This window comes from Nyctereutes procyonoides, unplaced genomic scaffold (genome assembly GCF_905146905.1).
Source record: "Nyctereutes procyonoides isolate TBG_1078 unplaced genomic scaffold, NYPRO_anot_genome, whole genome shotgun sequence".
In the NCBI taxonomy this organism is placed as follows: Eukaryota; Metazoa; Chordata; class Mammalia; order Carnivora; family Canidae; genus Nyctereutes; species Nyctereutes procyonoides.
In genome coordinates, this window is record NW_026575135.1 from 3,121,039 (window position 1) to 3,148,901 (window position 27,863).

Genomic DNA, 27,863 nt, shown 5'->3' on the forward strand with positions numbered 1-27,863 from the left:
TTATGAGGTGTGTTCTACAGTCCTTATAAGGATCCTCAGAAGGACTGTTAGTTGCTCCCTCAATAACACATCTTTTGGCATCCCTCATTCCCTGACTTATTTGCTCACTCCCTCACCTTGTTTCCTAGGATCGCCTCCCAGATAGACTGAATTCAGAACCTTGTTTCAGTGTCTCCTTGTGGAGAAACCCAACCTTAGACGTGTTCTTGACAATACTTAAATGAGAATCATAACCTACTTTATAGGATTGTTGGGGGAATTAAATGATGTTTGTAACATTTTGGCACAGAGCCTGGCCCATGAGTTCCAGGCAAAACAACAACAAAATGCAGTGCTTCCTCTCTTTATCCTTGGCACATCATCTTTGTTCTCATTTTCCTTTTCCTCTTTCTGCTGGTTCTCTTCCTCACTCAGTCAGGATAAGTGAGAACTGAGAATTTTATTTGAGAAGCAAATTTTATTAGCCATCAAATAGAAAATTGAAAAATATTAACTCAAGGGACGCCTGGGTGGCTCAGCGGTTGAATTTCTGCCTTTCGCTCAGGGTGTGATCCTGGAGTCCCGGGATGGAGTCCCACATCGGGCTCCCTGCATGGAGCCTGCTTCTCCTTCTGCCTGTGTCTCTGCCTCTCTCTATGTGTGTCTTTCATGAATGAATGAATGAATGAATGAATGAATAAATAAATAAATATAAATATTTTAAAGAATAAAAATAAAAATATTAACTCAAGACAAATCAAAAGTGGGGGACACAAAAATTAGTTAGAATTTGGAAAAAAATTCATAGCTTTGATTAAAACAAAGTGCTATCATTCCCAGGACTTAACTTTTATTGAGTGCTGGCTCTGCTGCACATAAGTAGATTAAACAGAGCAACCTTTCTAAGTGATAAATTAGACATAGAGTTACTCAGTAAACTATATATGATATAAAAAGGGCAGAAATAGACATTCTTAGAGTAACAAAAAAAAACCCTCAAAATCCTTGTGATATTATTTTATGTGGAGGTCTTGGGCAAGGGTCAACAAATATACCTCAACACCTGCTTTTGTAAATAAAGTTTATTGGAACACAGGCATAGTCATTTGTTAACTTATCACCTATGGTTGCTTTTGTGTTATAAGGTAGACGTGGATACTTGCAACAGAGACAATAGAGTCCACAAAGCCTAAAAGATTTATTATCTGGCCCCAGAAAAAGTTTACTGACTCCTGGTCAGAGACACTGCCTTGACATTAAAAAAATGTATAGAGTACCAAAAACATATATATCTTTTTTTTATAATCCCATGCCATGAATAGTATCTGCTATCCCATGATTTTTCAACCATACTTTCCTTTCTCGGTTTTTTGGTCTGAAGAACACTTTAATGGGCAATAGAGCAGGCCATCCAAAAACAAAAGCAAAACCAGCCTTCCCCTTTTGAGTTATAAAAGAGTTATATGAAAATTTAGGTTAGAAAAGACAAGATTTGACAAGGCAACACTGTTGACCAATGGGTAGCCACACACCCCCACCTCCATCCTAATGGTAAAATAAAATCTATTCCAAGAGTTGTCCAGGCCTTAGCAGCTCTATATATAACAAACATGAAACATGATCTTTTTAAAAACAACCCAAATTATACATAATGCATGCTCATATTCTTAAACTGATCTGTTAGAGATGCTAAAAAAAGATTGCATATATTTCAATTTTCCCAAAATGTCTCTTTCTCCAACACCAACTATTTTTTCTCCTTTACAGAGCTCCAAAAATTCTGGAGATCTTCCTAAAAATAAAAAAAAAAGAAGAAGCAGGTCTGAACATGCTATTCCACTGCTTAAAACCTCCAAAGATTATCTTTTTATACAGATTAATTTCAGAGACTTTGATTCCTCACATCTACTTAACTTTTCAATCTTGTATCCTGATAGCAACATCCCCACACAGTGTCACTTTGCATACCCCAGGCCATAGTCTTTTTCTGCCACTTTCTATGCCATGTACTCTTTCAACCCAGGCTTTTGTTTACATCATTCTCTCTGCCTAGAACAACCCCCTTTGCTCAAATTAATCTTTTTTTAATGTCCTTTATGGATATTATACTTATACTTGCCTCTAGAAGTCTTCCTGAGTTCTGTTAGTGTCAATGTCTACTCAAACTTCTGCATCTCTAGTTAATAATCCTTTCATTTACCCAGTTGCTTAAGCCTAGAATCTGGAATCATTCTTATGTCTCTCCCTCCGTCACCCCTCATATCCAATTTATTTCCAAGCTTTGTCCATCCAACACTCAACATATGTATTGAACCTGCCATGCTTACATCAAGACACAGGGATCTCCTTAATGGCCAACTGTTTATCTTTCCATCTCATATCCATCCTTGACTGCCTCCAATCTATTCTCTACTCCGGTAAACTAATTTTTTTTTGAATTGTAAATCAGATTATATCTCTCCTCTGCTTAAACTTTCCAGTGCTTCTCTCCTTACGTTTGGAATAAAATTCAAATATCTTGACAAGGCCTGCAAAGTAACACATGATCCAGCCCCTACGCCCTCACCCTGGCCATTCTCCAAATCACTGTCCTCCAGAACTAGATGCAGGCCACTTTCTGATGAAGTCTTCAGAAACTTTGTGATTCTTTGCCTTACATCTGAATACTCTTCTACTCACTCTTTACTCACTTGCCTTCATTCTTTATTCCTAATAAACAAGAAAGTCGATTTGTTTGGGATGCTTTTCATAACTCCTAGAACCAAATCAGAGTGTCCTCCATTATCTTGCTTCATAGTACTCGGTTTTCTTCATTCATAGACTCACTGCAACTTGCCACTCTGTATTTACTTATAAGTAACTCTAGAATGTTTGTCTTTCCTACTAGTCTGTAATCTATAAATGTATGAACACATTGTCTTATTCAACACTCAACGCCAAGTGTCTCTCAGTGTTTAGTACACAATAGGCCCTTATTAAATATTTGCTCAAAGAAGAAACGAACAAATGAATAATCGAATGAATGAATTATATATATCATATTGAACATTTATCACATAGTTGAACCAGTTATTGCACTTAAAACAGTTTACCTGATATCAGATTTTTAAGTGTATATCCCTCTTTCTCTTTCTGAATTGTAAGGCCTTATAGCTGATTGTACATACTGATTATTCAGAATGATAACTCCCACAGATCCTAGAAACTGGACCCTCCATTAATATAAGTTGGTAGAAATTATTAATTGCCTTATTCCTTTGACTGTAATGTAACCTAAGGACAATATAAGCATAACATATACAGCTTTTAGTCTCCAGTGCCTGGCACATAGTAGGTGTTGAATAAGTGCTTGATGATAGATGCATGCATGCCTGTCTCTTTATCAGGAAGAGGACAAGTCAGTACTCCACCAAGGGGCCTGGGAATGCAGGAAGAAGAACCTTTGGCCTTTTTTCCTAATGGCATTGATATTCCCTTTTAGCATTGCTCGATCTTTTTTTTTTTTTCTGGGTTCATTCTTGTTCATTAAATGTGTCTGAGAGTCCACTCTATGCAAGCATGATGCTAGGCTTGGAGGCCAGAAGGCTGAGTAGGACCGTGTTCCTTATTTAAGGAAAGGTAGAGAGGAACATAAGCAATAAGGATGATATAGGTGTGGTAGAGATTATTGGTGCCTCACCCAGATGATGTGCTGGGTCTGTTGCACTGAGCTCCACCTCTTAAGAGTGCTGGCTACTTGGATTCACAGCTGCCTTCATTTCCAGGGAAAGATACACTTGAATGCCTGGAGCCATGTACCTGCACTAGGGATGGGCCACAGTCAAATGGATACAGATGTACAAATGGCAGCTATATTACCCTAGGGAGGGAGACAACCTTGTGGTGTGGTTTTGCTTCAGAGTCCCATCCCTATAGATTGGGCCAAGGCTAGGCTATGCCTTAGAGCACATCTGTACTTGGCTCTTTTCCCCTTCTTTTCCCTACTTCAGTCTCTACCTTACAGATTTTTGCTAATGAATTCTTCCTTTGTAAATCACATGGACCTAAACCCCTGCCTCAGGCTCTGCTTCTAGAGAACACCACTTAACTCATCATATGATAGGTGTTTTGATAGGATAAGCGCATGTAGCTATAAGAGCACAGGAGAGAGTATCAGAGATGTGGTCTAGAGTTAGCGAGCCTGGGAGGGCTTCACAGGAGAGGGGCATCCTGAGCTGAATCTTCTTGTAGGTATAAAAGACTTCAAATCTATGGAAATGAAAAAAAAAACTTAAAAAAAAAAAGAAAAAATCTATGGAAATGAACGAGAATAATATAAAACCCATACTCCCCACCTAGATTTAACTAATGTCAACATTTTTTCATAGATGTTTCAAAACTTACCCAGAATCAAAGATTACCAATATGGCAGAAAATTTCTTTGTAGGCTTTTTAAATTCTATATCCTTTCTTTTATCTCCAGAAGCAACTTTTAGCCTGGTGATGGAATTAGTAATTCACAATCATAGTTTTGTATTTGGACATAAAACAGTAAATGAGATTTTGTGTGTTATGATAAATACATGTTAACACCATAAAACCTGGCAACTTTTCCTTTTACTCTGGATGTCCTATCTTTGTGGTTTACCCATGTTAATACATTCAGATGTAGGCATTCGCTTCCTTTTTTTTAATTTTTATTTATGTATGATAGTCACGAGAGAGAGAGAGAGAGAGAGAGAGAGAGGCAGAGACACAGGCAGAGGGAGAAGCAGGCTCCATGCACCGGGAGCCCGACGTGGGATTCGATCCTGGGTCTCCAGGATCGCTCCCTGGACCAAAGGCAGGCGCCAAACCGCTGTGCCACCCAGGGATCCCTAGGCATTCACTTCCATTGCTACATACTACTCAATTACTGCGTCTTGTTTTGGCTTCTTTTTGTGTCCTTTCCCATTTTCTATTGTAATGAAAAAAGTCATCCTTATTTCTCTTTTTAAAATTGGAAGTACATTCCATTGGGGTTAATTTAGAGATTACTCTTCAATTTTAAACATACATGATATATTTAATAAGGTTTAAAATTAGTCAACATGTCTGTTTTCTGTGTGAATATTGTGAGACACATACGACCTTCTCATTATGAAATCTTTTTCCTAATATCATATTTAATTGGCAATTTTTTTCTAATTTTAAAAACACATATAGGTAGATAGGTAGGTATAGATATATACACATAATTCATATGTTTCAAATATATATATATATATATATTTTTGAATTTCACATTTACTTAGTGTTGACAGTATGCTTACTACTCAGCATTGTTTCCAGCATCTCATACTTTTCACTTAGTTTCAGGTTCCCTTTTACTCTAGGTTATCCTTCAGTAGTTCTTTTGGAGAGGCCAATGAATAGGCCAAGGAATAAGCTGGGAATAGAATACTAGGTTGACAGTTGTCAGGCAATCAACTCTTTGTGAGTAATTTCTCTCTCCTTTTTTGCAGCTTTTAATAATTTATCTCTGATGCCTTATCATATGGATACAAAATATCTTGAGTATAGATTTGTTTGTATTTATCTTATCCAGGACCCTATATGCTTATTTGAGCTGTTTTTAAAAGTAGGAAAATACTTCTTTAGGAAAAAAAAAAGGTGGGGTGCCTGGATGGCAGAACAGTTTGAACATCCAACTCTTGGTTTCAGCTCAGGTCACGATCTCAGGGTCCTGAGTTCATGCCTTACATTGGGCTCCACACTTAGCAAAGAGTCTGCTTAAGATTTTCTCTCTCTCTCTGCCTCTTCACCAGCTTGCAGCACCTTCTTTTTCTCTCTAAAATAAATAAATAAATCTTTTTAAAAAATAGGAAAATACTATATGATTCCTTTTTTATGAGGTGCATTAAGTAGTCCACTTCATAGTAACAAAAAGTAGAATGATAGTTCTGGGGCTTGGAAGGGAAAGGAGGAATAGTGTAATGGGTATGCAGTTTCAGATTTATAAGATGAAAAAGTTCTGGAGTTCGGTTTCATACTAATGTGAATATATGTCATACTATTGGATTGTATGCTTAAAAATGGCTAAGATAATAAATGTTGTATTATGAGGGGTTTTTTTTAGCACAATTTCAAAACACCAGAAAAAAAATTAGCCTGTTTTCCTGTGACCATCACTGTCCTCTGGATTTACATTCTTTCTTGTTAGATGCGTGCTAGATATTCCTAGTATATCTTACAGGTCTAATTTTATCTTTCTTTTCCTTATATCTGTGAGCTGCATTTTGGGTAATTTCTTCAAAGCTATATTCCAGCTCACTAATTCTCTTCTGTTCTAGTCTACTGTACTATCCATCCATTGGGTTTTTAATGTCTACAATACCTTAATTTCTATAATTTATATTTTTTAATCCACCTATTAATTTTCCATTTTCTATTGCTCTTAACTTACAGACACTACTTTCCTTTATCATTTTATCACTTTAAATATACTTGCTTTGAAATCTCCTTCAGATAGTTCAATCATCCAGCCATTTGGTACAAATTCCATTTGTTTCATGTGTGGACTCCCCTTCTTTGTGACTGTTTCCTTGTGTGGCATGTAGTTTTTTACCAGGATGTCATCTCAGTAGGGGTGTGTATTATGGGAGTCACTTGTGTTTTGCCTTATGGAAGCATCCCAATGGGTTAATTTGAGATTATTTGCTTTTTTATATTATTTTTTAAAAGATATTTGAATTCAATTTAGGTAACATATACTGTATTATTAGTTTTAGGGGTAGAATTTAGTGATTCATCAGTTGCATATAACACCCAGTGCTCATTACATCTTACATTAACTTTTTATCTTCGGATACATCTTAACCCAAAGATTACATGAGTTTGAACTCTGCAAGTGTGTTTGGTTTTGGCCAAGGATTCTGACTTCTCATAGGGTTCTGATTTCCACATATGGCTAGGTGTGGGGGTGGGGGGAGAGGTAGTGGTAAAATCACTATTTCACAGATAAGACATTCTTGAAGGCTCCTATCCTTGCTCAAGGTTTCAGTTCACCCAGGTGAGCAAAGCCCACATTCACTTATATAACCTCTCCCACTCCTGTGAGTTAGAAATCAGCCTGTATTCACAGCTCCTATGCCAGGTCCCTCTTCCATGCTGGCATTGTGGATTTCCCTCTCTATGTGTTAAGGTTGGCTGTGTATTATTTACTTTTATTATATTTTATCTAACTTTTTTTTTATGTATGTAGAGTGGGAGGTGAGATGAATCTTTCCATATATGCCCAGGCATCCATTTACTGGATCAGAGCTAAGTCTTAAAACATGAGTGAGTTAGGCAAAAAGAAGAGGGAGAAAATGTCAAGCAGAGAAAATAGCAGAAGGAAAGATGTGGGAAATAGCATTATGAGCTCCTTCTTGGGGACTTAGTGTAGGTGGAGCCTGGGGCTCCAGGCTGCCTCTATGCAGGCTGCTCCCCGGAGCCAACAGAGTCAGTTACTAGAAGGAGAGGCTACACAGATGGCAGACATGACTCGGTCCTTCTGGAGAACGACTGGGGTCAGAGATGATGCCACTGTGTCAGCCATGAAACCAGGGATGTGGAGAGGGGGCAGGTATGCTGCTGTAAACAAAAGCCAAGTCAGAACATGCAGTAAACACATGGGTCTGCTGTGATCAGCTCTCAACACATGCTGAGTCTGGGGCAGGTTCAACTGGACATTTTCCCAGAGCAGCACCCAGGCCCGAGAGGACTGACGCCTTATGTGTGAGTGTGAAAGGTGCCTGGGCGTGTGCCTTGCTGTAGAGGGGATTTAAGGTTGGGAAGAAACTTTCCAGCAGAATATGCTGCTTCTCCAAAGTCCTCATGGCTGGCCTTTCATGGTGGATGTGGGTGGTATAAAAACTTGGCTCCCAAATGTGTGAGGAACTTGGTGCCAGGGAGGGAGCAGTCTGCATCTGGAGTACCTGCACGAGCTGGAGAGGGAAGGCATGTAGAGCTGGAGAGGGAAGGCATGTAGAGCCGGAGGGGGAAGGCATGGGTCGAAGTGTTGCACTATCTTCACTACTCAGGGATCTGCTCCCAGGGCAAGGTGACCGGTGCCTTAAGACACCAGGGGAAAGGAGGCCACGGTGTGCAGAGCTTCAGGCAATGGGTTTCCCACTGGCTCCTGAGAGCCCCAGGGTTGTTCTGGAGAAGAGGCTCAGGGCTCATTCTTGGGAGCAAGAGCAAGGCTGAGCTAAGACATCCTCCTATTCCTATTCCCAACAGAGTTGCTTCTACTTTTCTCTGGGGGAAGGGAGTAGGCAAAAATGTTCTAGGCATTTTTTTTACTCATTTTATTGAGTTAAAATTCTCATAACACAGAATTCATCATTTTAACCATTTTGAAGTATACAATTTGGTATCTTTTGGTATATTCACAATGTCGTACAGCTATCATCATTGTCTAATTCCAGAATATTTCCATCGTCCCAAAAATGACCCTTATATTCATTAAAGTCACTCTTTATTCCCACCTTCCCCGAGCTTCTTGGCAACCTCTAAACTCTTTACTATATGATTTTGCCTATTCTGACATTTCATATACGTGGACTCAACAATGTTTGACTTTTGTGCCTGGCTTCTTTTACTTAACATCATTTTTCAAGTTCACCTATGTTGTAACATGTATGGCTATTTCATTCCTTTCCATGGTGGAAAAAGAGTCTATGAATAGACCATGTTTTGTTTATCTATTCACCAGTTGATGGACATTTGGTTTGTTTCCACCTTTGGGTGTTATGAATAACGCTGCCGTAAGCATTCATGTGCAAGTTTTTGTTTGAACACGTGTTTTTAATTTTCTTCGGTTTCTAGGTTGTCTTTTTTTTTTAAATATTTATTTATTCATGAGAGACACAGAGAGGGATAGAGACACAGGCAGAGGAAGAAGCAGGCTCCCTGTGGGGAGCCAATGTGGGGACTCGATTCCAGGCCCCCAGGATCATGCTCTGAGCCGAAGGCAGACGCTCAACTGCTGAGCTACCCAGGCGTCCCAGGTTTCTAGGGTTTTAAATGAAAAACATTCCTCAGCTTCTCCCTTTATCCACCCTCCCAAATATGCTCCATATCAGTGACTCTGGGAAACGATATAATTAATGTTTCTTAAATGGGAATATGAATACTCCTGGGTGTTTGCATTTATATGCCAGCGGGTATACGAAGCCAAAGGAGAAACACGGCACATCTTTTTGAAGTAAGCTTACTTAAAGATTGGGGGAATGGGGAAAATTATGTTTTATATTAAATATAGATAAATACCAAGTATTTTATTGATTCTCAGACATTCATGTATTAACACCTTTAAAATTAGAATGCATTTTACAATCGATGTTGTGTCACAATTTAATTTGCAGTGTTTGGGTTTTTTTTTTCCCTCCTTAGTGATAAAACAATGATGTGTCTTACAATAAATGCATCATAGCTTTTATGGATTACAGTGTTATGGAATACAATCTACAAATCACATATTTTTAAGATAGAAATGGGAGACTTCAGAGTTTTTTGGAGCCACAAGCTTCCCTGACTAGTCTTCATCCCCTGGGGCTGTGGAATTCAGTGGTATTGGCTGTGCCAAGGACACCAAGGTGCCCGAGAGCCCCACGTAGACGGCTTTGCATCATGACCCACCCTAGGGGCCTTAATCTACTCTTGCTCTCTGATTTGCTTTGTGTTGCCACCCTCATCACAGAGGGTGATACTACTAAGATACACACACTCTCTCTAGCACTCTACCCCAATGGTGGATAATCCCCCTCCTTAATCTCCCCTCAGTGTAGCTGAGACAGGGTGACATTTTCAAGAAGAATTTTACATAAAAGCCAAGGAAAAGGGAAAAGGAAAAAGAAAGAAGGAAATAAAAATAGTACTGAAATTGTCATATTTTCCCATAATTGCATTTCTGATGTTACCATTCTACAAGAGGAAGAATTTCAAGAAGATCCCTCAATTTTGGCAGAAATCAGGGACTAAGAGAAAACCTTGGCTCATGATCTGCCTCAGTTCAGATCGGCTATAGCTGCCATTCACCTTCTCCTTGCCATCGAGTGAGAGCCTGAACCGCATGATTTCTCGGATTCCTCCACTGCTGACATCCTACAACTTAGTATTTTTGTTTTTTGTTCTAAAGTTCTGTCCCAAGCAAAATGCCACATGTCTTGTCCATAAAATGGCTTGGAGATCACTTGAATAGCTATGAAAGTAAAATCTCTTGCCAAAATCATAAAGAGAGAAAAAGAAAATACGATCTCCCTGGTTTAACTAATGAAAACTAGCTCTGCATTTTCCAAGTACTTGAGTCCCAAGAAGGAGTTAGTTCAGAGGTGAGTGGTAAATTAGCAAAACTTTGCTAACAACCATTCCGTAGCAGTCTCTTAGGGAAAACAATTCAAAATTAATGAACACATTTTTCCAGATTTAAGAAATATAACAACAACAAAAACTTAACTTTGAATCTAAACCGGAAACATTCAATGTTCCAGTGACTGGGTGTGTGATTCTGAAGTCGGGTGAGGGGGCCACACTGCCTAACACCTCCCCACCCTATTAAATGCTTCCTTGTCTTTGTATGTCAATCTGTAAGAGTAGGAGGGCTTCTCTTTGGGAGCTGATTATTTTTGACACCTGAGAGTCCTCCTTTTCCAACGCAGTCTGCCTTGGGAGAGGAGCACGTTTGACAGGGGAGAAGGAGCATCGCATCACTGCCTTCACTCTGGAGAGCAAACTAACTAAAGAAGACTAAAGACAGGTTGAGGCATGTTACAAAAAAAAATCTATCAAAGTTGTGAGTGCAATCAAAATCATGTCTATGGGAAAAGTAGAAGGAAATGAGATTCTATAACCTAGAAAAGAGGATACTCATGAATCTAGGGGTCAAAAAGGGAACTATCTGTGGATACATGAAGATATATTATGTGAAAGCAAGATTGGGTTCATTGTGTAACATCAAGAAGACAGCTATTGGTACAATATGAAGTGAACTGTACAAATTTCTAACAGTTAAATTGGCCCGAGATATCACGGCATGCTTTCAGAAGATCTCAGTTCTTCAGGAAAGGAGGTGTTCAGGCAAAGCCTGCTCATAATCAGTTGCAAGAGCTCTCTAATTGAATTTTAATAGTTAAGTAGTAGAACTTCATTTTTAACAATGTTTTAAACCTGAAGTTCAAATGACTCCCAGTCTATGACAAGGGAACTGAAATTCTCAGCTGTTCCACAAGGAAGGAAGAGAATAGGCATTGACAGCATTCGGGGCCTTTTGATTCAAGTTGAAATGCAACCCAACATGGCAAGAATTTCAAGAACAACAGCAAAAAGCTCAGCCTGCCTCACTCCCGCAATGTCTCGGCCATACAAATTAGAGATCATGGGTCACCCCTTTCCATCAGGTTTACGTCTCCCTCCTGACTCTTAGGCCTCTCTGCAGGTTGCAGCCATCCATCCGAAAACTGCACTGTTCCCTACATACCACTTGGGGGAAAACTGCCGGCCAAGGCACCATCATGTTCAGACCAGCTGAGCTCTCTCATGGCGTGCTGCAATTCAGGCAAAAATGTTCTCTTTCAAGACGGATGACCCTCTTGCCGGCAATTGCTTGGATAGAGTGTTCATTCAAACATACTGGGCTTGTTACCAGCTCAGAGGACAGAAATTGTGCAGGTAATTTCTACTCACTGTCCAATCTGTTGCTTGCCCACCCTGATGCCAGCTCCTGTTCAGTCCTTCCCAAGATAGATGTGACATTATACACACCACTTTACGATTCCTAACACAGCAGGTGCAGTTAGATACATCCAACACCATGTTAATAAGAGTTCTAATGACGAACCAAAATAACCTACCTGTCACAGAAGCTATGTCACTCCCTAGGAAAATTAAAGTGGCAAATCATCCCACGCATGGTCTATTTTTCCTTTGTCTCCACTTCATCCCTTCCACCTGCCCCTCAAACCTCTCTTCCTATGTGTGTTAGTTCTTGCAGAGCGGTTTCAGCAGACCCGGTTTGGTTGCTAAATTACCATTTGCTGTGCCAGTGGTGGGATGTGCACTGAGCCAGGAAACAGAAGAGCTGGGTAGGAGTTCAGTATCCCGTCTACTTCTTTCCCCGGTGGAAGTGTACACTTCAAGAATCCACCACAGGCCACGCTGAAATGCTCCTGCTGCAGGGATTACAGACCCAGAATGACCCTCCTCCTGTAGCATGGACTGTGGCACATTCAGAAATGCCCTAAAAATGGTCATAGCCTGGAATAAGGGCCAGAGAACTTCTCCTAAAAAGGGCCAGATAGTAAATAGTTTAGGCTCTACAAGCCAGATAGTGCCTGAAGCAACTGTCCAACTCTGCTGCTGTAGCTCAAGAAAAGTCATAGACCATCCTTAAACAAATGACCATGGACATGTTTCAATAAAACTTTATTTGTAAAAACAGCCAGGGAACCAGATTTGACTCTCAAAATGTGGTTTGCAGACCCATGATCTAGTGGGAGAGACCAACGAGTGATCCTACTGTTATAGTATTCAACAGTGAGTGACAAGATGAGAGGGAAGCGGCTGGAGGTGGTTAGGGAAGGCTTTCTGGAGGAGGTGAGGTTTGGGTCATAACTTGAAGGAAGAAGAGCTGTTGGTTCACTTGCCTGCCTCTTCTTCCTCTTCCACCACCATCCTCCCCAGTGGATTCCCTATCTGTGATTAGACTCTCCTGGATGTTGAGGTTTCTGAGAGCTATAGCTGCGTCTTTGCCACCTCTGTATCTCCAGGGTCAAGCTCAGTGCCTATATATCATCAGGATCTCACATATGTTTACTGTATTAACTTTTACCCATTTTGACCACTCTTCCCTTTGTTTCTTTGAAGGTGGCATTTCTGTTTCATTCTGCTACAGCCTCGTGGAGACTTAGTTACAAGGCAAGGGAGTCCTTATAATGTGCTGGCTACTAGTCCATCTCATAGAGCCAGACTGCCTTTGATTTCATGTTCTGTGTCTTTTATGCTCTTCTGGCCTCTCTGTGACTCAGTTTCCTCTTCTGTTAAAAGAGACTAAAGACAGTATTTACCCCATGATCCGTGTGAGGATCAAATGAGTTAAAGTGAATACAGTATTTGGAAGGGTTCCTGGCAGCAAGGAGCTATTCATTAAATGCTGGCTATTATCAACATTACAAAGCTGGGCCTAGTCTCTTCATAATGCTCTTGCACCTCCACTGTGAGAGGGGAAAGAGGTGCTGCTAGAAGCTGCTGACATTCATTTGGAAATTCTAACCAACTTCCTAGCTCCAGCCTTATTTGTTTGTTGTTTTAATCTCTCTGCCCTCAGCTGCTGCACAAGGAGAGGAGTTGATTGGCAGCTTAACTGTTTAAAATCAATATAAGAAGCACTTGGAGATTAAAGCAATTTAAGCAAGGTACTGGCTGGGGTTGGGAGCAAAACTGCTCTTGAAGGAAACAAGCAAAGGAGATGAAGAAAGTGGGTCAGAAATGAAACCGCGTGAAACTGAGTGGAGGTGAGATCACAACAATAGAGCAGCACGACTTTTTCATCAGAGAGAGATCATTTCTTTTTATAAAAAATAAAATCAAATAGAACCTGAAGCCCTAATCTCAAAATTGCTCCTGCCTGGTACTGATTGTTCTGCTGATTTAAACACACTTGTCTCTACCCTCTGCTCCCCGCTGCCATGCCCCCCCACCCGCACGTGCACTAGCTTTCCCCTCCTCTGATCTCTGCAGGAACTTGCCACATAGGGATAGAGAGAGAACATGTCAGCCTTGTTGCTGACACCCATAAAACCAAATCCCACTGGGTGAGCCAGAGAGACGAAGTGAGCAGGTGCTAGGGTGACATGGTAGACAGCCACCTCTACTACTATGGCAGCCCCCATCAGACGCTTGAATCCCTTAACCCAGTCCGGTCTCACCTAGCAGTGAGCTCCCCTGCAGGGAGCTGAATCTATGTTAAATCCACAGTAAGATCAATGGGTTCTGAAGTAGACAAGAGATCTGCAGTGTCCCCCTTTCTTACCTGTCTCTGACATACATTGGAACCTCCATCTCTTGCACATTCCCCTTTAATCCTCCTGCCCTACTCAGTCTGTGCACTAGGACTTAGATTTTTATGGGCTTGACAGTGCTTAATCATGTCCCTTACTACAATTCTTCAAATCTGCACCCTTCTATCTCCCACCCTGTTTACACCACAAACTTGTCCCCTAGTGGGTTAACTTCATCCCTAATGAGGAATCGCATGTGTATAGTTCACAAGAGTGATTCCACACTTTTGATTCTAGGTGGATGATCTAAATTCTTTATAAAATGTGGGTGATTTACATGCTTAGAGAGCTGGGAAGAAACAGGCACCTGTGGTGTTGGGATATCCAATGATTCGGAGGATTTGCAACTCACATCAAAGAAGGACAATAGAGGAAATCACCTAACCACATGTAGAACATTTTAAGCAATATGTGGTCAGTACTGTGGGCTTTATTCCTATGCACTCTTAGGTCTTGTCTTCAAGACACAATATGCATCTTCCCCTTTGAAAGAGAAAGGGAGAGTTTTTTACAAAAGATTGCAAACTAATATATGTTATTGGAAGAATAGAATAGAATAGAATAGAATAGAATAGAATAGAGTAGAATAGAATAGAATAGAATAGAATGTCACCATTTGGTAACCATCAAGAAATAATGGATCAATGACAGAAGTTTAAACCATTGGGTAAAGGGTTCTTAAGAGACAGGATATTCAGGGGCATCTGGGTGGCTCAGTCAGTTGGGTATCTGCCTTTGGCTCAGGTCATGATCCTCAGGTCCTGGGATCCAGCCCCGCATCAGGCACCCTGCTCAGTGGGTAGTCTGCTTCTCTCCACCCCCCCCATTATTCTCTCTCTCTCTCTCTCTCTCTCTCTCTCTCTCTCTCTCTCCTGTCTTTCTCAAAAACAGTAAATAAAATCCTTAAAAAAAAAACCTTACTTCCTTTATAAACAACAACAAACAACAACAGGATATTCATGGGATTTCAAACCATGGTCCCATAGGTAACTTCTTAAATAAGGAAAGAGAATCATCATAATGGGGACACCTAATGGCTACTATCTTAAATCAAGTGATCAAACTTAGCAACACCAATAATAGGATAAACTGGTATTATGTGCCTCCTGATATGATTCAAAGTCAATTATACAATATCATCCCAAAATGTTTACCTTGAATCTATTCATGAGGAAAAAAGGAAAATCCAAAGATTGGGGAAATTCTGCAAGACAACTAGCCTGGAATCTCAAAAAAAAATTGCACTTGAATAAAAATAAATAAACTGGGATGCCTGGATAGCTCAGTTGGTTAAGCATGCAACTTGATGATTTTGGCTCAGGTTGTGATCTCAGAGTCATAGGATCTAGCCCACAGTGGGCTCCAGACTCAGCAAGTTTCTCTCTCTCTCTCTCTCTCTCTCTCTCTCTCTCTCTCTCTCATTCTCCCTCTCTCTTTCTCTCAACATGGACAAATAAATCTTTAAAAAAATAAAATAAATAAATAAATTAAATAATAATGAATGAATGAATAAATAAATAAATAAATAAATAAACATCCATATATACATGAACAAAGGGGGGACTGTATATCAAAGGACAATAAAGAAAGATAAAAGCCAAATGCAATGGGAGACCTTTACTTGGATCTTGGATTTGTTAAAACAACTATGAAGCATATTTGAGGAGCACTTGGATAATTCTAATAAAGACCACAGGTTTCGAGCTACCACATCAGGGTAAAATTTCCTGTGTATGACAAGGTCCTTGTGCCTTATATATAGATATAGTCTAAGGTATTTGGGACTGAAATTTTATGATGACTGCCAGTTACTTTCAAAATATTCAGACAAAGGGGGCACCTGGGGCAGCTCAGTTGGTTGAGTGACAGACACTTTTGGCTCAGGTCATGATCTCAGGGTTGTGAGATTAAACCCTGTGTTAGGCTCTGCACTGGGCATGGAGCCTGCTTAAGATTCTCTCTCCCTCTCCCTCTGCCCCCACCACTTGCGTGTGTGCCCTCTCTCTTTTTCTCTCTCCCTCTAAGAATAGGTGGGACACCTGGGTAGCTCAGTCAGTTCAGTGTCATGATCTTTGGCTCAGGTCATGATCTCAGGGTCCTGAGATAGAACCCGTGATGGGCTCCGTGCTCAGCAGGGAGTCTGCTTCTCCCTCTGCCTCTGTCCTTCCCTCTGACTCAGGCTCATTTTTTCTCTCTCTCTCTCAAATAAATAAATAAATAAAATCTTTAAAAAAAAAGATTAAGAAAAAAAGCCCTTTTGTGTGCACATGTGTGCCCGTGCACGTATATATGCAGATAAAGTAAATGTGACAAAATGCTAGCATCTGTGAATCTAAATGGAGGATATATGTATATTCACTACAGCATTCCTTCAGTTTTCTCTGAAGGTTGGAAAGTTTTTCAAATAAAAATTCAGGGAGATGGAAACCCACACACACACTTTAAGAAAACTGTAACTTTCTTAGAAAGTCACCTGAGCTTTGGGACAAAGTCCCTGGAATGCCCTTATCCTTTCCTCTCCCCTAATCATTACAAAAGGTTTTGACTTTGTCACTAAATTTTTCACCTCACTCCATACATGTTTTTTCTTATAATAAGGAAAATTTATGTGGGGTACTGTGATGCTGAATCAGGATAAGGAAGAAGAGAAGGGACGTGGGCTAAAATCAGAGAAAAATGTGCTGAGGGATGGCAGAAGAGAAAAAGATGACTAGTGGCAGTAAGGGTTGCTGATAGAAATTGTGAGGTAGACTAAATGTCTGCCCCAGGGGAGCCCTTTGCCATGACCATCACCACCTCCTTATTGTGGACACATTACTCTTTCCCCACTCTCTAGCGGTCTTCTAACCTGCCTCAGTAGCCTACCAGACCATGTCTACCCCATGTAAGGACCTGAATTGGGGCTGTGGGTGCAACCACATCTGACTGAACATCTACAGCCACCATCATGGGACAGGAACATGTCTGATTGCTTGGAGTCTTCTCTCCGATTCTGTCTTCCAGAAACTCTGGCTCATGCCCTCTCCACACACAGTGGGCAGAGCTGTTTTCCCCTACACACCTCTGCCTACAAAGCAGAGGACCAAAGACCTGTGGGGCTTCGTCCTCCACTGCTGCCAAGCAGTGTGATGCTCCGGTGATCTTTGCTCTGCTCATTTGCCTTTAGAAAATCCCTACTAAATATTCTGTTTTGCAAAACAAGCAAGGTCTCTCAACAACTCTCCTGCTTCTGTTGTTGTTGCTATTGTCTTGCCCTTTAATTAAATCTGACAGCCAGGCAGGCATGTTTGAGCTGGAGGTAAACGAAGGCCAAGCAGAATTGGAGCAGGGCATTCTTCCTCTTGAGAGCTGGAGTCTCAGTACAAAGCCAAGAGTAAAGCAATGAGAAAACCAATAGTCATCAGCCAAATTAATTTTCATATGTGAATGGTGCTTGTGATTACCAAGGGTGATATATGGTGAACATTTCTCTTGAGTCTTTTTTTATCATTGTGCTCACGGTTGTTGTCTTATGGTCTTTGCTCACTGGTCCAGCTCACCATTTCAATGGCAGCTTTAGATTAGATAAAAAATGACAGTTACCACATTTGAAGTGTCTCCTATGGGCTTATTCAATGGACAGTTTTTGAGACCCTACTAAGTACATAGTGGTAGAGTCGGCTTGTATCACTTATCAAATCACATCCCAAAGACATAATTGACTACATTGAACATGAGTATGTCAGCAAGGTGATGTCCACCTGCAGGACTGACTCAGTCAGGAAAGGGGCAGAGAAGGTGTCAATGAGGAAGTTATATTGAGCTGAGATATTCAAAACAACAAAGAGTTAGCTAGGCAAAGTGTGTGTGTGCATGTCTACATTAATATTCACTACAGCATCATTCACAATAACCAAAATGCAGAAACAGCTCGAATGACCATCAACAGATTAATGGATAAACAAAATGTGAGATGTAGATGTGTATGTTTGTGTGTGTGTACACACACGGACTATGACTCAATGTAAAAAAAAGGGGGGGATGAAACTTTGATGTGTGCTAAAACATGAATGGAGCTTCAAAACAGCATATTGAGTGAAATAAGCCAGAGACAGGTAGACAAATGTCATATGACCCCACTTACACGAGGTACCTAAAATAAACAAAGTCAGAGACAAAGTAGAATAGGGGTCACCGTGGGCTGAGGAATTTTCATTTAATGGATACAGAGTATTTGTTGAGGATGATGAAGAAGTTTTGGGTAGAGCTAGTGGTAATGGATAGCCAACATTATGGATGTAGTCAATGCCACGGAACTGTACACTTATGAATAGTTAAAATGACAAATATTTTGTGTATATTTAATCACACACACACAAAAAAAAACTAGAAAGAATAGGAGGGATTTTTAGCTTCCTGGGTAAACCCAAGAAAAGAGTCAAGTAGAACTAGTTATCGGGTGAGGACAAAGGCCATCATGTGTGTGGTGTATATACGTGTGCACAGGCATGCATCCCTGGAGATGGGCTAGATCTTGGGGTGGGGTGGGGGACACCAAGCACTTAGCCTGGGGAGGAGATAACCAATGAGGAAATTCAGATGCTCTAATGACCAAGGAGGGACTTTGATGAGCGGGAATGTTTAAATTTACCTAGCATTCATATTTTGGGTTGAAGGAGATGGATAAATAACACCTGTCTTCCCCACTGGGAAGAAAACATGAGACAGAGAAAAATGAAAATGAAGGGGAAGGCTATGAACCCCCCAAATTAAAGCATTTTTTCTGTCACTTTCAATTTTAGGTTTCACAGCAATGCTGTGATTTAGGTTCCATCAGGACCCCAAATCTCTTTGTGAGCAATATGTTGCGGACCTCAAGGAAAAATGTCTGAACTTCATGATTTAATGACAGAGAAGAAGGAAAATCTTTAGGCGGTAAGATGGGAATGAGATAAATAATTTAAATGTGTGGAATAAGAGAAAGATGTGACGAGGGGGAAATGGAAGAATTTCATGATGATTAGAGGAAGGCTGGTATTCTAGATATCAGCAAAGATGCACCTGATTATTTTTATAAAGCATAAGTGGATGTGTTAGAAGACGCACATGACACACATAAGAAAAATCATTTCTTTAATAAAATATTTTTATATCCTGCTCAAGAAAACATAGCACAAAATGAAAAACAAAACAAAACGAAGCAAAAAGCCCATACCCGACCTGCTTCTTGGCCTGTTCCTGGGGTGGATTCTTTCATTTTTTTCATTTTTAGGAGGAATGAAGATGCCACCTTCTTTTCCCATCTTAGAAGAGGCAAGCAACCAGGTCGATCACTCCTCTTAGCTGCTGCAGTAGATCAAACCTTCACATTTCTTCTCCTGGAGGGTAAGGAGCCTGCCTCCCTCACTGACTCAACATGCCTGACAGTAGTAACATCCACTCACAGCTTTTCCGTCTGTGTGGGAAGGGGCTCTGTGGGTGGGACTCCCTCTCTTGTCTAGCAAAACTATTGCAAAGTAGGCCAAGGCTCTCCTATTTATTAACAGGAATATGACAAAGTAGTAAGCATGTAACTTAGAGCGTCATGATGTGAGATAAGACTATAGGATACCTCAGTATTTATTCTCTACTTTTATGGCAATTTACACACAAATTCTGCCTTCAGACTTGAAAGGCTCACACCTGCGTTCTAAGTCTCCAGGCCACAGTGTATCAAGTCCATTCTTGTCCCCAGAGGAAGGAATGATTGTAATCATGAAAATGGCCAAAATGCCTAGGCTTTCAAGGAAAGATTTTTCCAAGAGTCTCTGACACCTTTTATCATTTAATTTTCCCTATTAAAAAAAATTTCCCTATTATTTGAAAGAAAAAAAAAGCTGAATGATGGACACTTCAAGGTATAGAAATCCTTGCATCTGGCCAGAATTCTATGGTAAATTAAAGTAGGAAGCTACTGTTTCCTGGCACCATAGAGTGGGTCACCAAAACAACAGTTAATCCTTGTGTGTGTGTGTGTGTGTGTGTGTGTGTGTTGTAAAATATTGGGTCCATGCATTTTCAACTTTATACAGGATGACCTACAAATAAAGTAAATTCTAATTCAACCCAAAATGTTGTCTTTAAGAATGATACTCTTGCATCCTAAAACATTTGAGCCAAACATTGTAGACTCCTTCTGAGGTGCATCACTTACCCTCAAGCCAATAAAGGGATGCTAATAGTTAGGTATCCATACCCCTAAAAGTGGGGCCCTCCCAGGAGCACTGTCAAAAATATGTATCCCTCTATTTACATGGAGACACACAGGTTCTCCATCCATTACTGGAACCACCTCATATTATCTCACCATTTCAGAAATGGTCATCTATGGCCTCTAACTGTTCCTTAGAGCAAAACCAGTGAGTTTTACAGAAGCTTCAAGGAGCAGGTCTTTGGGACTCTGATCTGAGCTGGGAAAATGGTGCCTCGTGACCCAGTGGCATACACTCAGGAGGTGTGGATACTTGGGGTAGTTACAAATTTAACACGATTGCTTGGAAGAACAAAAGTAAAATGATACTTCTGGGAGTCATGTCTAGACAACATTACTTCCCAGGCAGATCTTACTTTTTATACCCAATAGAGATCTTATAAATAAAAGCCTACCCAAGACATGAGGCAGGGTTTTCATCTAGTTCTCTCTTATTAACTCCCTAACTATTGCCAATTTTTCTTCCTGTATGGACTCACAAATTGTAGGGCATGACTCATTTTGAAACACTACTTTCTATTTTTCTAAGCCTATAAAATAGTTTTATTATCCCTGTGGTTATTTTGTCCAATTCACAACTTCAGTACTTTGGGCACTGATGTCTTATTGGAGAGTCTAGCTCATTATATGGTAGATGAACATTGCCTGGATCATACATCGTGAGCCATGGCTGCAAATTCCCATGATCAGCCCCCCTCCTGCCGACCGTGACCTCTGGAGCAGGGTTGGTTGTTTCCCCCCAGGAATCCTGCATGTCTACACGGTGTCTTATTTTAGTGAATGCTGCTCTCTGTTGCATGGAATTTTTAAGGCTTGGATAGCTTCAGAGCAATTTGGGGATGTTTTATCTACCCCAGAGCAATTTAGGTCCACAGGGAGACTTAAAATGCTCCTTCCTTCTACCTCATATCCTTTACGGTTCTACTCCCAAAGGGGCTCAGAAGGTTGTGCCCTCCTCTGTGAGGGATTCCAATTATATCAGACAGGTTCATTACCCCAGACCGAGGTATAGACAGTAATTTCTTGGAGGCTTCCACCACTTAGAGTACCAGTGAACTCTTAGTGAATATTCTTTCATGTTAATACAGGCCTCACTTTAAATGTGCAGTCACTAGTTACACTACAGGATACTTTTAAAAAATCATGTTCGCACGTCAATCAGCTAAAGTTTGTCGTGTATCTTATTTGACATAGTAATTATTAGCGCACTGACGCTCCACTGAATACCTTCTCCACTTAATCAAATAGAACAATGTGGTTTTGTGGTTGAGATCTCCAGTGTTTACACAGCTCTGGTGGCACTCTCCTTCCAGGCACGGGATAATATCACATTTCCATAGTGCCTCATAGGTACCCAGATAGGACCGTGTGTCCAGTGCTGGTCAGTGGGTTGGGAGAGCAAGTGCTGTGCATCGTGTCCAAGATGAGATATTTAATAGCCGATAGAAGATCCTTTTTCATTCCCTTTGCCTGCCTCATTGGCCATGAGAGCCATGTGTGCCAGATGACACAGGTGTGGTATGATGGGGCCTTCGTCAGCCTGTATCACTGAGTCACCGCATGAAGAATATTTGGTCTGGAGGGTCTCCTAGACTTTACATGAGTGAAAAATACGCCTGAGTTTTTGCTAACCCCTGAGATTTTGGGTTTATCACTGCAGCTAATCTACCTTTTCTCGCCCATAAAGGTTTCGCCCATAATTGATCATAGTGTCACATGGCCCGACTTCCATTTGCAGTTCACGTTTAGTGTGACCCAGGTGTCACTGAGATTCAGAGCTCATGGCTCATCTCCATATAGTGCCACCCAGGCTGCCACGAGCAACCGCAAGAGGCTGTACCACGGATACTGTAAATTGCATCCCTTCTTAAAGTTCAAGTTCCATGTATGAAATAGGCGGGCGCAATTCTGGTGAGGTGAACGGCACCTTGAACAACGTGTAGTTTTTACCAGAGTAACAGGTGGGCCGCCTGGGCGGCTCAGTCGGTTAAGTGTCTGCCTTCAGCTCAGGTCATGATCCCGGGGTCCTGGGAGCGAGTCCCGCATCAGGCTCCCTGCTCAGTGGGGAACCTGCTTCTCCCTTCCCTCTGCTCATTTCTTTCTCTCTTTCTCTCATGTTCTCTATCAAATAAATAAAAAAAATAGATTTTTAAAAAAAGCACTAACAGGCATATGTAGACTAGAGTAGCCAAATATTACTGTGATGATGTCACATTGAATCTGGGTAGTTCTACGGCAAAATCATTTACCAGGCTGCCTCTTTCACTCACAGGTTTACGGGTTGCGCCCACAGGAGATGGGGGATGCTCTACCACAGGTCGTGTGTCGTTCACATCATAAGGCTTCATTATGGTCCCAGAGGCCATCCAGGCCATGATCTTCTCATGTTAGGTAACAAAAGCACAAGAAACGGAGACACATCAAGCAAGCACATCTAAAGCTTCTGCTCATGGTGTATCTGCTAACCCATCATTGGCCAAAGTAAGCCAGATAGCCAAGCCTAGGGTTGGGGTGGGGGTGTGTTCTCCACTTAATCTACCTACAGGCACTTCAAAGCCATGTGGGAAAGAGGCATATAATTCTATTAAAGGGAAGGATTGGAAAAAAAGAGGAAAAAAAAAGTCATTCTACCAGACACATCAGACTAGAATAAAAAAAAAAATAACTAAAGGTCTTTTATTCCAACTGACTATGAAATCTTAAATTATCTTTCCCCATGATATCATTCAACTACATATTCAGTATTCCCTGAGCCTGAAATATGTGTGCTTTTTATTTATTTATGTATTAATCTATTTACTTGGTTTTTGATTATTTATTTATGGTTTTTTGGGTCTTGGCCACCCGCTAGCTAATTCTTATCTTACCTCCTCCTCCTTTGGCAAAGGGCATTTTCATTTCCCTACATACTTAATTCTTCTTCATAAATTATAAAATGACAGATAACTCCTGATTCAATCAGAGGGTTGTCATAATATTGCTCCCTTGAATTGTGTGAACAAAAGTATATATTCAACACAATATACTTTTTCCTTTCTTAGTTTATGGTTGGTTTCTTTAGGATTTATTTATTTGAGAGAGAGAGAGAGAGAGAGCAAGCAAGAGCAGGAGAGGCAGAAAGAGAGGAAGGGAGAATTTCAAGCAGACCCCAGGCTGAGTGTGGAGCCTGATGAGGGGCTCAGTCCCATGACCCTGAGATAGCAACCTGAGCCAAAACCAAGAGTCAGATGTTCAACCGACTATACCACCCAGCCACTCCGACAATTGTTGGGTGTTTTTTTTTAACAATAAAATACCAATTGATTAAATAAGTCATCTCTACTACTTTTCCATTGTGACTTAACAAAGAAAAATTCAGGATTCCTTACTTATTTGTCATCAGACACATTTCTGGGGCCTGTCACAGTGAATGGCCTTACTAATACTTGTATTCCATCTTTCTTATCCATCCCTCGGTCCTATACAACATGAAGGCATGTGCTTGGACACACAGTCTATAAAGTGACTAATGAGAAGATAAACAGTGTGAGAACCATCAACTACTCAGCTGCATTTTCAGCTATTGAGGTTCTAAGCTGGGACTTGAAGTGACCTTTGTATGGTTCTATTCCAGGTGCTGAGACTGAGGGGTCAGGTATAAAAAGCATTCAATATTCAAAATGTGAGCCTATTCTTGGAGCATAAGTGCTGTGAACTGAGCTACCTGGTACTAACAGAAAACATTTATTGAACGTCTATGTTTCAGCACTGTCCTAAGATCAAGGGATATAGCAACAAACAATTCAGACAAAAATCCCTGGTCTTATGGTGCTAACATTTTAATGGGATCATAAGGAATCAGGAAATAAAATCTTTAATAACTTTCAAAGGAAGATTCTAATATAAAATTCCTCAAATGGCTGCTTTTACTTTGGACACACCTTTACAACCAAACTATGGAAAAAACTGAGAACTTATTCCATGTTTATTTAAATATTAGTAGTAAGGGTGGCTGACCCTAGCAGGTTGAAATACTTTGACACAACCAGAGGACTGCTATTGAAAATATAGAAAAGGTAACAAAGAGTGTGTTTTATCTATCTGAACCCTCCTGATTATAAGAATACACATCCCTAACCTCTTTCCCTAGAGATATTAATTCAATATGCTTTGGGCGGGGTCTGGAATCAGGATGACTAACAACAAATGGCTCAGTAATTCCTACCATCAGCCATGTTTGAAAAACACTGCAGGAGGAATAATGAGAGTGTAGGTCCAGGCTCTGAACCTCATTTTCTTTAATCATCTCAACAACCTTGCAGTGTAGACATCTTTGACTTTCTTTTCAAGCAACAAGAATACAATCTCCAAGATGACAAAGTTAGTAAGAAGTAGATGTGAAGCTTAAACCCGGGGTGCTTGAGTGGCTCAGTCAGTAGAATGTGCAACTCTTGATCTCAAGGTTGTAAGTTTGAGCCTTACATTGGGTATAGAGATTGCTGAAGAATTAAAATCCTTAAATAAATAAGTAAATTAAAAAAAAAACAACAACCCCAAAATAAAAAAGTGTAAAAACCAAAGTCTGTATCTGAGGTTCATAGGTTATTTTTTGGTTTTCTATCGCAGCATACTATCTTTTTATTTGCTCATGAATTCATTTGTTTATTCCAGTTTTGTTTCAAAAGATATATATTAAGTATACGTCCTTGAGACAGATGATATGGGATTAATAAGAGCCAAGGAACTACACATCTACAAAGTATGACAATTGAGTGAAGTCCGTAAGACATCCGGTGGGATCTCAGAGGAAAGGTCAGTTGCAACTGGGTCAGTTATGCCTCCTTCAGAGGACGTGGCGTCTTCGAGTGTGGACAGCTGGGTCAGAGGGGCAAGAGTTCTAGATATAGGAAACAGCATGAAGCCAATCTAAGGGTCAGAAAACAACAGAAGACAGAGAACTGCAGGACTAAAGAAGAGAGGTTTCTATAGCCATATGCCTAATTTCAGGACATTTGGAACAATACTTAAGATGGGCAGATTTCACATATATATCAGAGTCCTTCTGAAAGTTTGGAATTTATGGTAGCTCCAGGCCATCCTTCCTGCTGGACACACTCTGCCGACGCGTGTAACAGCTGCCCCTTTTACACCAGCATCTGCCCCGCTTCTCTTGCCTGATGTACACGTTTATGTCATCTCCGCAGCCCCTGTGCGCATTTGAGTCAAACCCTGTGATTCGAGGACATAGAGGAAGCGGCAACAGATGATGCTGGGAAGAGAGGGTGCGGCATTGGCGGGTTTCTTTCCTGGGGGACCAGTTGATGGACAAGTCAGCTAAGGGGCCTGGGCCTGTCTGGTGTCAGCTGCTTAAAGAAGCTTTTAGCACCTCCCTGTGTGGGGAGCCAGAGCACGGACGCAGTGACAGCCCGAGACAAGTCCACTCCTGCCCAGGAATTTACAGTCTGTGAGGCCTGCTGGGCACGTACCCCCTAGACGGAGGGTGGGCACCCGGGAGGGGTAGGGCTGCGGAATTGCCGACTTGGTCAACAGCCTTTGCTTAAAAGGTGAAACTAGTCAGTGGTTAGTGAAGTCCCACTCCTCCGTTATTACCTCGGGGCCTGTTCTGTGACTTAAATGTTAGCTTTATTTAGCCAGCCGGGGAAATTACCGTGGCTCAGGGAAGCGGGGAGCCCCATGAATTTCTAAGATTGGTTTGGCATTTTCTTAACCTAGAGATAAATGTTGGACCACGTGTCGAGGGAAGAGGGAGACAAAGAAAGAGAGAGAGAGACAGAGACCACTACAAAAAGAGAAAACTTCAACAAATACTTTCCTGGTGGTCAAGCTGGCGACCATATGGTGGAGAACATGCTAGACATGACTTTTTTTTTTTTCCACCAAAAACAAATACTGTAGAAGTTATTTATCTGAATACCAAAGTGCACAACTATGAAGGCTCTCAGTCGGCTAAGCCCAGAGCAGATGGAAATCCGGGGACAGGAACCAGCCAGTTGGGTGAAGTGCATCTGAAGACTGATGCTCATTCTAAGAAATGGGTGAAGGAACGGTCCCCGAGGAGGCCGGGAGGTCAGCGTCGTGGCGAGAGCATGCATTTTGAAGCTCGGCATTTCACACCTTAAACAGTGTTCATTCCTCGCAAGCTCTGCGGTAATGAGCAAGTCTCTTTGAGCCTCGGTTTCCTCTTCTATAAAAATAGGAATTATAACTTTTTCGTTACAAAGTTTGAACGAGGATTAAATGATGGCACCCCGTCAGACACCCAGTAGGCACTTTATAAATAAGAAATCGCACTCCCTCTTCAGCTTTCTCAGTGACGTGGCCCAAGTCATTAGCAATCCCCACTAGCTGTATTCATGCCAAGGCATAGGAGACAAACGCAGGTCCCAGAACCTCTAAATGAAAACTAATGAAAAATATATGTCCTCTCACTGCCTTATTTGGCTGCCTGCAAATTATGTCTCTTGACGCATGCGGGTTCCTCTGCTATTCCATGACTTCAGACACTGAACTTTGAGTCTTTGTCACATCAGCAGCACCAAGTAATTCTATACAGAAGTCTGACATTTCCAGTTGAAAAAAATAAATTGATTAAAATTCAAAAGGCATGTAGCGTTCAACATTTAAAGGTCGAGGAATCTGGGGAACTATCAACTGTAAGATAATTCAACATTTAACATGGGTGGGGGCAATGAGAATGTGTTTCCTTCCCTCATTGCCCCAGCATGTGACTGCTGGGAACGTAATTGTGGCAAGTGTAATTATGGCCTCAAGATGGGCCATCCGTCTTTGGGGATCCTTAGCAGTTGGACTTCCGGAGAGTAAGGAAAGATTAGTTTGATTTAACAGGGATTATGTCTTTACTTTTGTTAGGTAAGAAAGAATCTTTGCCTTATTTTCCTTTTGAAATTCCCAAGATGGCTGCAGGCCAGTTGGTCTTTGCTTAAAGAGAGAATGGGGGCAGAAGACCTGTAGACCATGAGCTCAAGGGTTTGACTTATCAGGCTCCATGCTTGGCTTATTACACTGGGGCGGTGGAAGTCCCACTTATCATTATGTAACAAATGCCTACCGTAAGACTGGCATGTAGTACGTAAGCCTGCCATAAATATGTATTTATCAAATGAATTAAAAGACCATGTTTAGGCTTTTTTAGATACTATTAGGTCTTGGGCCTACTTCTCAATTGTTACGTTGTCAATCATCTGTTAGCTTTCTGCTTCCTCCATCAGACAGTGCTCTTCTTTAATTCAGGGACTGCTTTTTGTTTTATTTTTTTTTCTTTTGTTTTGTTTTTGTTTTGCTTTTTGTGTTTTTAGGTCAACACTTAACCCCATTCCTGACAGTGCCCAGCACAGTGCCTGGCAAAGGGTAGGTGTTCATTGGAGCAAAATGTGTTAGAACCTGAGCCGTGTAGCAATGAGAATCCTGAAATGAAATGCAGGAAACCAGTGATCTAAACCTCTGTCCTACCACCAAGGTGTGATGTGACCTATACTATAGGTCTTACTTTGCTCATCTGTCAAACGAGAAGTTTATGTTCAAAAATCTCCAGCGTCCTATTGACTTCTGGTATTCTTTGATCCTTATTCCTGTTTTAT